Here is a 17,085-nt window from a genome sequence, read left to right on the forward strand (position 1 = left end):
GAGGAAGATAGATATGTGGAGACTGTTGTACCTAGTTTCAGCTGTTGTTGATTTTATCCATGTTTTGAATATTTAATTTTTGATAAGAAATGCAAATTCTGATGACCTGGTGTTTCTATGGAAAAATATGATCTGCTTCATGGTAACATGCTTTTTGACTATCTCCTTAATCCCTTTTTTATGACAACAAGGAAGTACTTCCTACATACCTTCAAAATAGAGGCCACTAATGAATTTATGTCCTTTGCCCAAATTCTAATTTAGAACCTTAGATGATCAAAAATGCACCCCCAAAAGGTCATTTGAATTTAAGGAAATGTCCATTTATAAAAGGAAGCACAACCTTTCATTCATTTGCTTACTTATTAAGCTCTCACTATGTGCTAGGTGCTGGGAAATCAAAGACAAAAGGAAAATAATCCACATCCTCAAGGAGTCTTTGTACATTTGATTTGTACTTGCAAAAAATGCAACATGTCTCTCTTAAACCAACAAATAAACACACACACACACACACACACACACACTCCTAAGGGATGAATATCTAATCAGTTTTATAATATGGATGGCTATGCTGTCTTTAAGGGAATTATTCCATCTTCTTTGTAGAGTTCAGCTAAGAATTTCTATGTTCTCTACACTGAGACCAGCAGCCAACTCCAAGGATACATAGCTAAGGTTTTCAAACAATATGAATGAGTTATCTTGATCATAAATACAGAAAGTCCATTTAAGGGTGAATATGAGCTTTGGAAATCATGAAAGCATTCAGATAAAAAAATTGTGAAAAACGTAGTTGGTCAATCTTGTTAACATTTTAATATTGTATTGTGAAAAGATGTATTAAATAGAATCACAGAATCTCAGAGTTGTAAGGGTCCCCAGATGCCATCCAACTCAAGTTGCAATCATACAGAGATTCACTTAGAATATGTGTTCATTTTTCTAATGCCTAGATCTGGTCAGGTCATTTGTCTTCTCAAAATCATTTAATGACTCCCAGTAGCTGATAGGATCATAAGATCATAAATTTAGAATTGGAAAAGACTTTAGATGCTGGACCAACCACCTCATTTTATACATGAGGAAACAAACAAAAGGAGAAGAAATGGTTTCATATGTCTTAGTCCTAGGGTTAGAAGGCACTTTGTTTATTACAGATAAGGAAACTGAAGCATAGAGAAAGAAAGTGACTTTTATAGATCAGAGATCTAGAACTGGAAGCAATTTAGAGGTTGTGTGAGCCAACTCTTTCATGTTATAAATGTGAAAAATGAGGAAGCCTTAGTAAGTAAAGTGCCTGTCCAAAGTTACATAGGCAGAATTTGCCCTCCATTTCCTGTCCCCTGGCTCCACATCCAGTGATCTTTTATCACCACATTGCTTCTCAATATTATAATTACACCAAAATGTAGTCCAGAATCTTATTTATAACAAAAAGTTAACATTCAAGTGAATTCTCTTGAATAAATTAAATCAAGTTCTATGACTAATGCATCTATTGAAAAACAAGTAACTGCTTAGAAATATCAATAAACATTTGTGAGACTTCCTTGAAATAATGTTTTAAAATCTTCTTACCTAATGTTTGGAAGTTTAGAAGATGGGAGGGGATAGCATCTTTCTGCATCATTGTCTAAGGGAGAAAATCAATTATTTTATGTTCTTTGAAATGGAGAGGAGAGAATTTCATTTTATTTATCAAATGTCCCTGTTCCATAAATTAACATCTGCATGTTCTATAACTTTAGATTTTCACCACCAGAAACTTTTAAATAGTGACTTAGTCTTGCATTTTCTTAATTTTAATTTAAAAAGAAGAGACAGTATTGCACAGTAGCTAAATCCCTGGCTTCAGGGTCAAGGAGACCTAGGTTCAAGTTTTATTTCTGTTCTACTCTGGATATGTGACCCTGATATCATTTTATCAGTGGAAATTTCATTAAATAAGAGGCCAGTCCATCTACTTTGCCACCAAAACCCCAAGGACCATGGGACTTTTCCATATGATTTGCAGTTGAAATGTTCCATTTGTGGTGTCTCCACAATTAGAATGTGAGCTCCTTGAGAGCAGGGGCTATCTTTTCTAACTGTATGCCCAGAACTGAGCACAGGGCATTGTCCATAGTGATCATCACTCAGCAATCCTTCATTCCTCCTTTCTTTCCTTTCTCCATTCCTTCCATTCTTCCTTCCTTCCTTGCTCCCTCCTCCCTTCTTTCCTTCATTCCTTCCTTCCTCCCTTTCTTTCTTTCTTTCTTTTCTTTCCTTTTCTTTTCTTTCACATCTCTGTAGAATCAAACATTCTAAGTTGCGTTGTAAGCTGGGGCTTAATAACCATCTAGTCCAACCCAATCTCCCCAAATAATCCCCTCCCTTCCACACTGTGCCCAACAGGCAGCTTCTATTTGAAGGTATTCAATGTGGGGAAATCCATTCCACTTTAGAAACAGTACATTTCACTTTCCCGGAAGAGTTCTAACTGTGAAGTTTGTTTCCTGATAATGAGCAGGTTGCAAGTTTCAGGAGAGTAGATTCAGTACACTTGGATCAGTGAAGAAAGTCTGGGAAACCAATTTTTTCCCAGGTACCTGAGGCATTTCTTGGTAAGACAAGAAACTTAGAAGTCATGGAAGTAATCACTAAAGTCATAGAGAAAGAGCAAGAGGAGGACAATGAAGAGGCAACAGAGGAGAAAGAGGTGGGTGAGACCAGGCCTTGTCTCCTGGCTCTAAGCCCAGCACTCTCCACTGCCACTGGTGTATCTCTTATAAATCTTGATCATCTATGATAATCATGTCATTACCCATCAGTCAGGCAATAAAGGTTTATTAAGTGCCTACCATTGCCAGATACTGTGCTAAGGACTAGGGATACAAAAAGAGGCAAAAGACAGTCTGTGCTCTCAAGGAACTTACAACGTAATAGAATTATGTGGAATGGCCTCTCATTAGGAAAGAAAATACTCTATAATATAACTGTTTGATTTATTTAAACTAATTTAAATTTAAAACTCTCTCTGTCATTGTATCTCTTCCATTGTAATCAAATAAGAAAAAAGAAATGCCGTGGCATGCTGAATAGAAGGCTATTCTTGGAGACCTCAAGTCCCTTCTCTAACACATACCAGTCCTGGGAAAATATTAAACCTCTCAGTGCCTAAGCAACTCAGTTAAGACAATACATTAAGGACAAGCTCCATGTCTTCTTTGGGAGACAATATTTCCATACCAGGAGTTCCCTGCATGAATAAAATTACTGTCCTAGGTCCCCATCTCCTCTGCCTCACCCACATTGCAGCCAAGTGAATAAACAGTGTCCTAAGTATTTTCATTGACGGAGTGGTAGTGAAATGTTGATAATAAAAGGGGCCTTGACTTGAATGGATGTATCTTCTTCAATCACATCCTTATTTATTTCTCATTTCCCCCCCACCAATATAGTAGTTTGGACTACAAAGACCCTCCTAGGAGTCTATGGTAATTCACCTCAACAGGCCTCAGTTTTCTCATCTGTAAAATGAGCTGGTTTGACTCATGGCCCTAAGTTCCTTTCTAGCCCTACAACAATGACCTCTGCCACCATCCAGAAGCCCTACCTTTCTTCCCAGTCCTAAGCTTATTCTTACTTCATAGCAATTTAATTCTCTGGGATCCATGGATATAAATTAGTAACAACTCCCTGATGACGTGACTTACCTTAGCTTTAAAATAGGTGAGAACAGGTGCAAACAACATTGGGCTTGTGAGAAATATCATACCTTCCAAAGAAAGGGAAGATCACCTTTTCTGCCTCCAATCTCAAAAGTGTTGCTTGAACCTCTCAACAGAATATGAGAGCCATTCAGAAACTTGACTAAAGTGTCCATTGCATTAAAGGAAAATTGTCTTCTGTCTGCTGCCATGTCAGTGACAGCTGTCAGACAGGCCTTGGAGGATCACACTCTGTCTAAGAAACAAGCCTCATAATCAGATTTCTTTTCCCTATTGCCAATATTCACTCTTGTTATGGGTTAAACACCTCCCAGATTGAGAAGAAGCCCATGACCAATACCGGAGCAGTACACCAAAACTGAAAATGAGCAAGTCATTTATGTTCTCTGAGTCTCAGTTTCCTCAAATGTAAACTTAGTGACTTAGATTAGATAGCCTTTGAGATCCTTTCTGGCTCTATCTATAGTCCTAAGAATAAGCAACAAGAATGCCATCTTTCTAAGAAAACAAAAAAACCAGTTGGGTTTCAATATACTGAAGCACTATACTGAATACCTCTGAGCTGAGATCTGGCCTGAGCTATTGGCACTCACCTTCATCCAAAAAGGATCACAGGTTGGCTGGGGGCACCTGCTCCTGGTCCTTCCTCAGTCTCTCTGAATTAAAGATGAGAAGTTCAGGTTATAAGCACTTCATCTCTCTGCGGCTTCTGGCCTCATCTAGAGAACAACCATGTAGGGCCAAGGGAATCCACTTGCCAAGGAGCTTATGTGGAAGATGGATATTTATTTTCCTTTCCATCCACAGAAAAGGAAGTAACCACTGAAATAACCAATGAAAAGAACTGAAAAGAAAAAAACATGCCCCAAGCCGAGGGAATGCTGACCTCCAAGAAAAGGTGGGTGGAGAAATGAGGTTCCAGTCATATGATTTCTAAGAAGACTTGCCTGTCCTTTAATGCAGGTTGACCTACTGGCAGAAGCAGACAGGCAAGGCTTACCCTTCACTAAGGAAGTCAGGCCAACTTGTCTTCCTCTCGTTACTATGGTTATGGTACCCGATGCTCGTAGCCTGGCCATTTGCATTGCAAACAATCACTGGGAACCAGGAGAGTCCAACTTGCTATTCAGGGTGGGGAGATCCTGGAGAACTTGTACTGAACAGTTCACAGGGAACAAAGAATAAACAGAGGAGGCCAACCCCCGGAAGGCAGCATGCCCAGGAACTCACTCTGGGATCCAAAGTTCCAGGATAGGAGTCTTCTTGAACAGAGTCACTATTATTGTCCTGGGCAAATTTTAGTCAGTGTTGTTTGGGTTGCAAATGGACCTTTTCTGGTGTATTCTTGAAAGGGAGTTGGCATAATGCCAACTTCAGAAAACAAGGAGATACTTTATCATCTTTTGTTGACCTAGGCATCATGATATCACCAATAGGGATCATTTCACTCTTTGCACTTATATTTCCAATGCCTAACACAGCGCCTGGCACATATTAGGTGATTTATAAATAATCATTGACTGATTCATTGTTGTATTGTGTGGCCTTGTAAATGGCATCATGTGAAGGAACTGGGTAAGTCACCCAAGCCAGAAATAGGATTATGGAGACTAGAAGAAGAAATGATAACAGAGACAAAGTCTTCATTACATCTCTCCTCCTGCGAGACAAAGCAGACACCCTAATCTATTCCATCTGACCAGGAATTCAACGTGATGCAGGAAAAACCATATTGGCTTTGGAGTTGAAGAAAAATTCAAAACATAGAACGGTTCCCTAGACCTGTGTGATATTGGGGAGCTTGCTTCATCTCTCTGGCGTCCTCAGTTATAAAATGAGGACAAGATGGCCCTTAGGATCCCTTTCAGGTGAAAGTCTCTGGCCCAACCTCAGTCTCTCACTGGACACTCCATTTGCCTAGTGACTGGGCCTACTCCAGAGATGGAACCTCTGCCCTCAATTCCAATCAATGCAGAGAGTTAATGGAGAAACAATTGTATGCAAGGAGCCATGCTAGGCAAGGAAGACACAAAGATAAAAATGAAAGGGCGCCTCTTTCAAGGAGCTGCCATTCTTCTGGGGAGAGGGGCAATGAGTGCAGAAAGAGAGAAAAAAAGGCAAAGTAATTCTAGAGGCAACATGAACAACGAAGAAGAAGAACTGAGAAAGATGTCATCCACGAGGCTGCCCTGAGCTCAATCAATATCCAGTTCAGTTCAGGAGTTTAATTCAATTCAACAAGCATTAATTAGTTACTTACTGTATACCAGGCACTGGGCTAGGTGGTAGGGAAACAAAACCAAAACTCAAATAGCCCATGCCCTTGAGGAGCTGACATCATATTAGGTAGCAAAACAACATATGGACAGATAAATAATTATACAATATAAGCAAATAATTTAGGGGAATGAGAAGACTAGCAAATGGGGGATGAGAAAATGCTGGTCTAAGAAGTAACATTTCATCTGAGATGCAAAGGTGAGGGGAGAGAACAGCCCAAACATTGCAAAGAGCTTGTATAATAAGTAGAGAATAGGCAGCTAGGTGGCGCTATAGTGCATAGCTCATCCCACCTGGAGTCAGGAAGATGCATCTTCCTGAGTTCAAATCTGGCCTCAGACACTTCCTAGCTGGGTGACCCTGATCAAGTTACTTAACCTTGCTTGCCTCAGTTTCCTCATCTGTAAAATGAACAGGAGAAGGGAATGCTAAACCACTCCACCATCTTTGCCAAGAAAACCCTAACTGGAGTCACAAAAATTTGAACATGACTGGCCACCAACAAGAAGAAAATGCAATATTATATACAAGAAAAAACAAGTAGGAGCTATGTGAAGAGACTAGCCAAGCAATGATGCTGGTGATGAAGATGCTAGTTAGGAGACTATTCCAATAGTACAGGTAAGCTGTAATAAGACCCTCAACTAGAGTGGTGGCCACATAAGTACAAAGAAGGTTATGGGCACAAGAGATGTTTGGGTAGAATCCACAAACTTGGCCACTGTTTGGACATCTGGAGTAAGAGAGGTCAGACTTGATGACTCAATATCATAGGCATAGGAAGGATAGTGGTGTTCTTGATAGAACCAGCACTGTTAGAACTAAGGGTGGGTCATTAATTGGGGAAAGGGAAGAGAAGGAAACAAACATTCCCTATGCACCTACTATGTGCCAGGAACCGTGCTAAGCATGGCGCAAATCTTATTTCATTTGATCCTCACAGCAACTCTGCATTATAGGTGCATTCATTGTCTCCATTTTCTACTTGAAGAAACTGAAAGCAAACTGGTTCACTGACTTGCCCAGGGTTGCATACGTAAACGTCGGAGGCTAGATTTGTCTTCAGGTCTTCCTGATTACAGGCCCAGTGTATACTGAAGTACTATTGTACCATCGGTTGATTGGTCGTTCTTAAAGAGGACCAAAATGACATCACTAGACTGGAGTCAAGGTCCAGTGTGTCCAACTGTATTGATAAAGCATTTTTGTTTTAGTATAATCAAGTGCCCCTGATTAAATAATGTGATTAAAGAAGTTTTTCCCTACCCATTAATGGGCCTGGGAAGATTTGTAGGAAGACCCACACTTTTTGTTAATGAGGTACTGGATCTCAAGGGTTGTGATGCCTTATGGCTCAGAAAAGTATATAAAGAATCTAAGGTGAGGTTTTACTTTGGGACTTACTCGTTGGAGGTTTTTGTTTGGCCAGAAGAGACTCTGGGCAGCCACTGAGGAGCCCCCTCACTTTGAAAACCCAGATGTTGGTGCTTCTCTCTCTGGTAACTATGTATGTGTGGACAGACAGTTATCTGTGGTTGATGTATGTATTGCTTATACCAGGCAGCTGGAAGCTCTGTCTGTTGATCTTGATTTCTCTGTATTTTCTCTGAAGTTCAGTGCTCTGACTGTTTCCCCTGAACTAAAGGGAATGATATATACGCTTGATTAAAGTAGATTGTTGATCTTGTTGCTTTCCTTTTAGAAAAGCAGATCAAAGAACTTGCAATAGCAGGCCCTCTTGTGTATGTCAGGGTTCTTGTTTTTACAGCAACTATGGCAGATCAGACGAATAGGAACTCAGAAGACTCTACCATACGTTAGGCATGAATAGTCCATATGAACTTTTGGAGTGAAGATGTCTCTAAATTTGTGACTATTACATTTCTTTCGAACTACTGAAATTCTGCTTTGCTCATAGAATATAGAACCATCTCTGATGTGGGCATGGCATGCTGAGTAACCCTGTTCTGGTGTCTCCCATGTCTTACAATTGATTCCAAAGTTCTTCAGAGAGACCTTGAGAGTATATTTGTATCACTGCTTTTGACGATTACACCATAAGGAATAATGAAAGAGGTTGCTTCCGAGAAACCTGGAAAGACTTAACTGAACTAATGTAGAATGAAGTGAGGAGAGTCAGGAAAGTATTTTATGTGATAAAAACATTATAAAGACAAATAAGTTTGAAAGACTTAACTCTGAATAATGCAAAGACCAATTATAATTTCAGAGGACCCATGATTAAACATATTACCCACTACCTGCCAGAGAAGTGTTGTGCTCAAAGTACATGTTTTGGACACAGCCAATGTAGAATTTATTTTGTTAGACTATGCATACTTGCTACAAGGATTTTGTTTTTCTTTTAAGTGAGATAGTGGAAGAGGAGAGTGAGAAAAATATATGTTTGCTAATTGAGAAAAAAACAAATTAAAATGAAAAATAGGGGAGCCTATGAGGGTATAGATGATGAGTTCAATTCTGGACATGCGTTGGGGGTGCCTATGAGGCATTCAGGTACTGATGTCCAAGAAGCGACTGGACATGTGAGCCTGGAGCTGAAGAAAGATATGGGTATGTAAGTTTGGGACTCATCTACATAAAGATAGATAATTGAGCCCAAGGGAACTAATGAAGCCACTGAAAGAGATTAGAGAGACAGAGAAACGAAGCCTTGCAAAGCCCCAGAATTTGGGCCATTCCCTTGGCCAGAATCAGGTCCTTGTCTAGACAGGAGGGATTAATCCCTGAGACAACTCCGATGTCTCCCCATCTTCGGCTGTTACTGCTATACACATAGCCCTGGAGTGCCTTAGAACGCCCCCCAACTCCCTATAAACCTGGCTACCTTTGTGAAAGGGAGTTTGTTCCTGGAGGATTTGTTAATTGAGGTATTATGGCACAGTAAAAGGAAGACAATAGAGACCTATCTCTTAAAAAGCTTCCTAACATCAAAGGAGAAGGAAATAGGAGCATGCTGCTTTTCCTTCTTTTGACAAGCAATCAGGTACTCACTCTCATTAAAATGTTCCCAGCACTTTCTCCCGCCCTCTCTCTCCCCAGAACCTTTTCATCCTACGTTGGCGATTCATCTGGGACAAATGGAGAGAGATAAATGTACTTGGCTTGCATAGCTGATAGTAAATGCAAGCTGGTTTCAGTCCTGAAGAAATAGTCAACAACTCGCAGATTACTTTTGGAGACTTTAGGACACAGGGCTTTGAGCAAGGTCCTAGAGCTTGGGGAGCCAACCTCACACTCCAACATTTGGGTGGGGGGGAATCATATGAATTCAATTCAAAAATAATTACGTGCCTCCTGGATGTAGAAAATTGAACTAGGGACTAGGAGAGATTCACTAGGCCCAGTTAGGGGAATGTACTCCAAGAAAAGGGTGGGCCAGGGATGAAGAACCTGTGGACTGGAGGCCACATATGGCCCTTTAGGTCCTCAAGTGTGGCCCCGAATGTGAATTATGGATTCTATAAAAGGGCTGTACTTGAGGACCTAGAGGGCCACATGTTGCCTAGAGTCCACAGGTTCCCCATCCCAGGGGTGGGCCTTGTGAAGAGGCTGTTTGGGCTTGATTCCAGGAAATTAATCCTAACAGAGTTGGGTTAGCATAGTGTTATGGGCTACCCCAGGGTCCTAAGTTCACTTGAGATCTCAAGCAAAGGTTGGACACCCACATGTCAGTGATGTTAGGGCTCTGGAATGGGTTGGAATAGGTGAGGTCCTCACTGACGGATTCTGGGCTTGTGCTCCACATAGACAGACAGCTACCACACACACACACACACACACACACACACACACACACACACACACACACACATATTGTAATTGCTTCAGTCAGGTGCAAAGGAGTCACAGAGTGTTCCAGACCCCTCCCCTCACACCTCAGCTTCCCTAGTTCAGCACCAAGCCATCTTTGGGGCTGCAGGGCTCAATGCTAACTCTTACATTCTTCTTGTTAGTGAATTCCCTTTCAATTTCAGTGTACCAAAAGTATATTCTTTAAAGTGTTATAGCTGGGAGAAACCTTAGAAGATATTTAGTCTAGCCTCTTCACTTTACAAGGGAGGAAACTGAGGTCCAGAGAGACTGACTTGCTGCAAGTCACAGACTTGGTAGCAGAGTAAAGATTCAGATTTCAGTCCATTGGCTCCCAACTGGGTACTCGCCTACTGGATCTTATGGCCTTATTTGTGACATAATATACTCAAGATTCGATGAGAACTTATTAATCATCTATTACATGTGCAAGACACTAAAGATAAAGGACAAAAATGAGATAGATCCTGCCTGTAAGGAGCTTTTATTCTATTGAGTAGAAACAACATGTGTACAGATGTGTGTATAAACCATGTACTAAGTAATTGCTAAGTGAGCTAGGGGCCTGAGAAGTTCTCCGAATTGAGGGAATCAGGAAAGGCCTCATGAAAGCCCCATTGAACTGGGCTTTTTATGAACTTCAGGGCTGGCAGAGGTGGAGGTGAGGAAGGATGGTGTTCTCGATGTAGAAAACAGCTGATGCAGAGGCATGGGGGATGGGGAGGGAATGGAGAGTATGTGAGTGAGACTAATGGAAAATACCAGCTGGTATCAAATGTCCCAAAGAGTTATGTTGATGCCCATAACAAAAGGACCAAGACATTTTCATTATAAGGGAAATCCCTATAATTACAAAGAATATAATTTTCAATAATAGGGTGAGCAGGGATATTACCAGAAATTTTCAGTGTGGATGATTAAATGAATCATGAAACCATATTTAACCTGCCCATTCTATTGGCTAAGCCAATGCCAGTAGGAAAAATGCCTGATCCACAGAGACAGCTTTCCTTCATAGCATATTTGAACCTTAATAAGGACCAAAGAGGCCATGTGGTCCAGTGTTTGCCTACCACATTATCTTCCCCCAAAAGATCTGGATTCAATATTTGTTTTACAACCCCTAGTCAGGAAGAACTTCCTCTGGAAACCCATCCCACTTAAAAGACAGCCCTCATTGTTAATAATATCAGTCAGTATTTATAGAGCTAGCACTGTGAAGTTTGCAAAACACTTTATCTGCATCATCTCATTTTATCTTCACAACAACCCCATGAGGTAATCCCCATTTTAGAGATAAGAATCCAGATGCTTGGAAAAGGTTAAGTGATTTACCCAGAGTCACCCAGCTAGTAAACGTTTGAGGCAGGATTGGAACTCAGGTCTTTATTTTTCCAATGCCAGGTCTACTTCCATTATGTCACCCATGTTCTCTCTAATGTCACACCCATGTCACCACCACTGGGTGTCTCCTAAGATTAGCCATCTCTTTCAATCTGTGCAATCAGCTGGAGATATGAAGGCCTTAACATAAGACACTAGTGCTCTAAAACATAAGGTGCTAGTCCTTAGAGTCATGGAACAGGAGGGAGTGAAGCAGAACACTAGAAACAGGGGTCTCTAACTCCAGGTGGAAACATGGGAGCCTCCAAAAGAATGAAACCTGCTTCTCTTCCTAGTGGCCGTAGCTAAGAATTCCAAAGTCAAGGATTTTCTCAAGCCCAACTCAGCCAAGGCTTGAAGCAATCATTCCACTTTTCTGTGGCCTCATCACACATTTCTGAAACCAATACAACTTTCTCACTTCACAGAATGTTATAAATCATGGTCAATGTGGCCAGGAAACTTTTGGTGAATAGAAATAGAGACAAGGTAAAAAAACAAACTGCTTCCAAATTACTTTTTTACTAAGTGTAGTAAAAATGAAAGGTCCTAGCTAAAATCTAATATTCTGGAGTAAAAAAAAAAAAAAAAAAAAAAAAGAGGATTAAATTTATGCCAAAGGAAAAGTGAGCTGAGTGGGAAAGGATAGAATTCACAAAAGCTTTTCAATTCAGCTACCATATAAATGTCAAACTAAGACAAAAGCAAATCTGTGCTTTTGGTGAATGCACCCTGACAATGATGTAGGTGGCTCTAGCACAGTATTGGATCAAATGGCCCTCAAGGACCCTCAAAATGTCAATATGACTTGGTATGGGGGATAGACCACTGGACTTGGACTTAGGAAAACCTGGGTTTAGGTTCCATTTTGGATACTGGTTAGCTGCATTACCCTGGGAAAGTCATATGAACCTCTCTTTGCCTCAGTTTTCCTATCTGTAAAATGGGGAGATGGTACTTGATGGTCTTTGACATCCCTTGAACTTCAAATATACCACTCAAAGATAACTTGAAACTCTTAAGAATCATGGATTCTAAAAGAGTAGAGCCGTGCTTAGACATACCCAGCAAGACAGTAACATACAGCAGGATGCCAGGTCAAATGGAGCTGTTGACTGCCCCACAAACACATGACGAGATGAAATGGAATTAGCAGAGATTACAACTTTCCTCTGGAGTTGATCGGAAGTAATATCATTCTTCCTTTTAGTTTTTGGAAGACTCTTTTGTTCATTGAAGCACAGGCTTCTGGGAAATTTAATTCCAGACCAAGCATGGTAAACTTCATGCCTAGTAATGATGACCAAGAATTTGGGAGAGGCTGATAGAGTTAGGGATTCAAAGACATGGTGCATTTTATTTTCCTCTTCCCTTTGTTGAACTGGTTCTTAGACTTCACAAAATTATAAGAGCAAATACTGATGGTAATCACAATGGAGACATGATAATCTCCCATATTTGCACTGTGCTTTAGAGTTTCTCAATTTCTTTCATGTCATTTGATATTCTTAGCACTGGGCAGCTAGGTGGTGCTGTGGATAGAGCACCAGTGCAGGAATAAGGAAGACCTGAGTTCAAATCTCACCTCAGACACTTGACACTCACTAGCTGTGTGACCTTGGGCAAGTCACTTAACCCCAATTGCTTCATCCTGGGTCATCTCCAGTCATCCTGATGAATATCTGGTCACTGGATTCAGATGGCTCTGGAGGAGAAGTGAAGCTGGCGACCTGCACAGCCCTCCCCCATTCAAAATACAGTCAAGTGCAAGTCATGTCATCATTTCTGTTGGCATGGTCTTCTTCCACAATGAAGAATGAACACATATATTCCCAGCAGCCCTTTCTGTGATGCTAGGTTACTGGGTAGTTTCTAGAGACAGCAAACAGCAATGCTGCCTCTCATTATTATCATTACAATTATTATCAAATGTCTTATTTTCATATTTTATAATATGAAACAATGTCATTACCACTTGCAATTCCTGAAGGGTTGTATTTAGAAGCCTGGATTTTGTGATTAATGCAAGCTATGAAGGGGATTGTGGAAAGAGTATGTTCCATCACTCAAGGTTCCAAACATTTAATAGTTACCCGAATCATTCCTTTGGGGGGGGGGGGCAGGTCAAGGTAATCAGGGTTAAGAGACTTGTCCAGGGACACACAGCTAGTAAATGTCAAGTGTTTAAGGCCAGATTTGAACTCAGGTTCTCCTGACTCCAGGGTTGGTTCTCTATCCACTGGGCCACCCAGCTGCCCCCTACCATAATCATTCCAAAAAAGACATGACCCAGCAGCTAGAATTGTCTACAGGAAGATCATTGTCTTTCACAAAATAGCACGTGGGAAATACCTCTTCCAAAAATACAGACCTCAAAATACACTTGAGAAGCCAAGTAATAAACTGGTCATTACAATGTTTAATAAGAATTTAATAACTATGTTTTAATAACTGTCACTGACAAATTGAATACTAATACTCTCCAAGGAGCAAAGGATGAGAGGCTCTAAAGTCAAGTTCTGTCATACTCAACCCTGGAGTGAGTCCTGGACAGAGCTGACCTGCCAGAGTGGGAGGGCCGTAAGATCAGCTGTCTCTAATCAGTCTGGACCCAGGCCTTGACTATAAGACCAGGGATTAGACATCTGTTCCACCACCTTATTATGCATACCTTCACCTGTCCACCTCTGCTGTAGGGGCTGGTCCTGAAATCAAAATTGCCTGTATTACTGTGAAAGGCCAGGCAACCTGCTCCTATTTACTCCTCTGTGATACCCCTCAACATCTTTGTGATTCTGAGCTATAGATTAATGAATCTGAAAGCAATTCCCTGATCACCATATTCTGCTCCCTCATACCTACTCATGTTGCTTACTTTCCTATTTTCCTTTGTATCCTTTCCTATCCTTTCATTGATATCCCCAAATCCTATTTTGTTGCTCATAATTTTTCTCCTCTTCCATCCAATTACTTTGTACAGAGGTTGTATTTGTTTTTAAATATGTGCATTATCATCTATCCCTTTCCCCCCAGAATGTAAGGTCCTTGGGAGTAGGGATTGCTTCATTCCAGGCTTTGTCTTAATTACTTAGGGATAGGGATAAGGATTGAAGTTGAAATCAAACTCCCAGATGAGGAAAATCTAAATGGAATTATGAATTCCCTATATATCTACTTTAGTACTTTGTCTTGAGCACTTTGTATTCTGTTCCCTTCCTTTCCTTCCTCAAAAGACTTGTGTTTACTTGTTGCAAATTTCATTCTTGTTAGCTGCCCTTCCTTTGGGGGCAAACTTTCCTGAAGATTTTTAGGTCAGTGGAATATTCCTTCACTTCCTCTGAGCTACTTTGAAATGTATTCTCCCAGTGTCTGGATTGCATGAGCTTACAAAGAAATCTTTCTGAAAGTTAACCCAGTCATGGCACATAGTCTCAGCAAAGCACTGGTCCATTCCAATGGTATCATTCAAGAGAAGAGCTCTAGTTTCTGTGTCTTGGTTACCTGCCTGATGGCTGAAATCCTTCCTCAGTCAAGCAATCAGTCAATAAGCATTTATTAAGTACTCACTATGTGCCAAGGACTGTGCTAAGGGCTGGAAATACAAAGAAAAAGGCAAAACAATTCCTTCCCTAAAGGAACTTGCATTCCAATGGATAGTAGTAGTCACTTGAAGAAATGTCAGGCCAGAAATGTAGTTTCTGTGCAAAGTGAAACACCTATATGACTGTGGGTCTTGAAAAGGACCTACATGAGAGGCATTTTGGATGCCATTAGCCCAGGCCCACAGGTCCGAATTCCTCCTCAGTGCCCTTTGTTCTTCCTTCTCAAGCACCAGCATCATGAGCTTTTATCACACTGTATATATTTTGAACTTTATACGATTTTTCCCCCAGAGAATCTTTGAAGGCATGCCCTGTTTTCATTTTTGCCTTAATATCACCAATACTTAGCATCCTTCCTGGCCCTATGAAAGGATGGGAGCAGGGAGTTGACCTGGGATTTCATTGGCATAGGGAAGTTCCACACAAGGAAATCCCATTTCTAATTCAGGTCAGAAACATCATTGCAATTTATAATCTTAAAAATCCTTACAAAGACCTGGAACCCGACTCTTGGCTTTCACACCAGCCAGCTATCCCCTACGCCATGATCCCTCTCTGCTGTTCGCAGGACATGTTTAGTAAATGCTTCTTTATTGATTAACTCCTCATAATTACTGATCATCTCGTGATTACAAAGCACTTTACAAACATCGTCTCATTGGATCTTCATAAGAACCTCATGAAGTAGGAACTCCAGTTGTTCTTATCCTCACCTTATCAATGAGGAAACTGAGGCTCAGTCACTTCAACATTTCTAGTTAGTGTCAAACATGAGCCGTGGCATCCAAATCTAAAGACCTTTCTCCTCTACCGTAATGTCCTCCCAGCAGCTAGGTCAGGTTGCATTCTGATCCACCTCCCACTAATTTTAGATGGAAAGAGGCACGGTGGTGGTCATTTCCATTTCCATCTCAGCTCTCTTTGCTTACTGGTGCAGAGGTCTAGCCATTCCACTGCAATCCCGTAAAAATAGCAATTTGGTCCATGGTGGGATTCTGCTGGATTTTTCTCTTTGAGGATGAACATTTTCTTTTCCCACTGCCTGATTTCTCTGACTTGTTCTTGGGCCCAAATGTATTTGCTAATTGGTATTCCTGGGTGAAAAGCAGGTGTTTTTACTGCTACAACTAGCAGCCTTCTGCCAATGGCAGTTTTAGTTATCCGTCCTTACTTAGGTCTAGATATGAATTAACCACACAAACTCAAATCCCCTTGAATCGTTGCCACATATTTTGGGCCAGTGGCCAAACATGGTGGTTGGAGAGTGGCACAGGTGGAATCTAGCAATGATTCTGTTAGTTCATTACTGTGAAACAGGGAAAAGTTTTGGCTGATGACTGACTACATTCTGTTTCCACGAGAGAAAGACAAAACTTTAACACAATTAAGGAAAGGGGCCACCCCAGTGGTTTCATTATAATAGGATTTCACCTGCATAAGCTTTCCAAAAAGAAATAATTTCTTTCAAATTGGAATTATTACATCACCTTTCCAACAGCTTAGCTATGTGAAATGAAACATTTCTCTCCAATTACATTACAGCTTATGTCCAGGGGTCTCTGACAATTCTGTGCACATTATTCCAAGTCCATGGGAAGAGTAGACACAAAAAGAAAATTTCCATTTCTAATCTGACACCATAAAATTAATAAGAGCCAATGTAGCAATTAAAGGTTAGACCTTAATGTTGAATGGAGATGGTGTAGAAATGTAAGGCTACACTATAATGGTAAATGGAAACAATGTAGCAACTAAAGGTAGGATTATAATATTGAGTAGAAATAATGAAGTGTTCTAAGGTTAGACCATAGTAATGAGTAGAAATAATGTAGCAATATAAGATCGTACTATAGTATTGATGGGAAAACAATGTAATAATTTATGGTTATCATAGCAATAGGAAAGAATGTAGCCAATAAGGTTAGGTCATGATATTACTAAGAGACAATGAGACAATTACTAAGACTAAGAGACAGTGACTAATAGAAACTTAAGTTAATAAAGATGTCTAGCTATTATCTCATTTGAGATTCTCAACAGTAGCTAAAATTTCAGTTTTTCATTTGGTGACATGGAGGTTCAGGGAGAGTAAGAAATTTACCTATGGTCACAAAAGAAGTGATAGAGACAAGCTTGGAATCTAGATCTCTTTGTATTCAAATCACAGGATCACAGATTTTGAGAGATGTAAAGGGACCTCAGCAGTCATTTAGTTCAACTTACACACAAAAGGAATCCCCACTATAATGTAACTGACAAATAGTCTTTGCTTG

At 40.5% G+C, this 17,085-nt stretch overlaps 1 protein-coding gene across 4 annotated transcripts in view; it reads right to left on the bottom strand.

The window, feature by feature from the left end:
* Positions 1–17,085, bottom strand: part of ITPRID1 (ITPR interacting domain containing 1) — a 210,309-nt gene that overhangs the window by 132,524 nt on the left and 60,700 nt on the right. Inside the window, exon 1 of one of the 4 annotated variants that reach the window (XM_072598896.1) lies at positions 4,307–4,842. The exons of the other annotated variants lie outside the window; for them this stretch is intronic. The gene's annotated coding sequence lies outside the window, so the exon portion shown is untranslated. Of the gene's footprint in view, positions 1–4,306; positions 4,843–17,085 lie in introns of those variants that run through there. 4 annotated transcript variants of the gene reach the window in all.

Source organism: Notamacropus eugenii, chromosome 3 (assembly GCF_028372415.1).
Source record: "Notamacropus eugenii isolate mMacEug1 chromosome 3, mMacEug1.pri_v2, whole genome shotgun sequence".
In the NCBI taxonomy this organism is placed as follows: Eukaryota; Metazoa; Chordata; class Mammalia; order Diprotodontia; family Macropodidae; genus Notamacropus; species Notamacropus eugenii.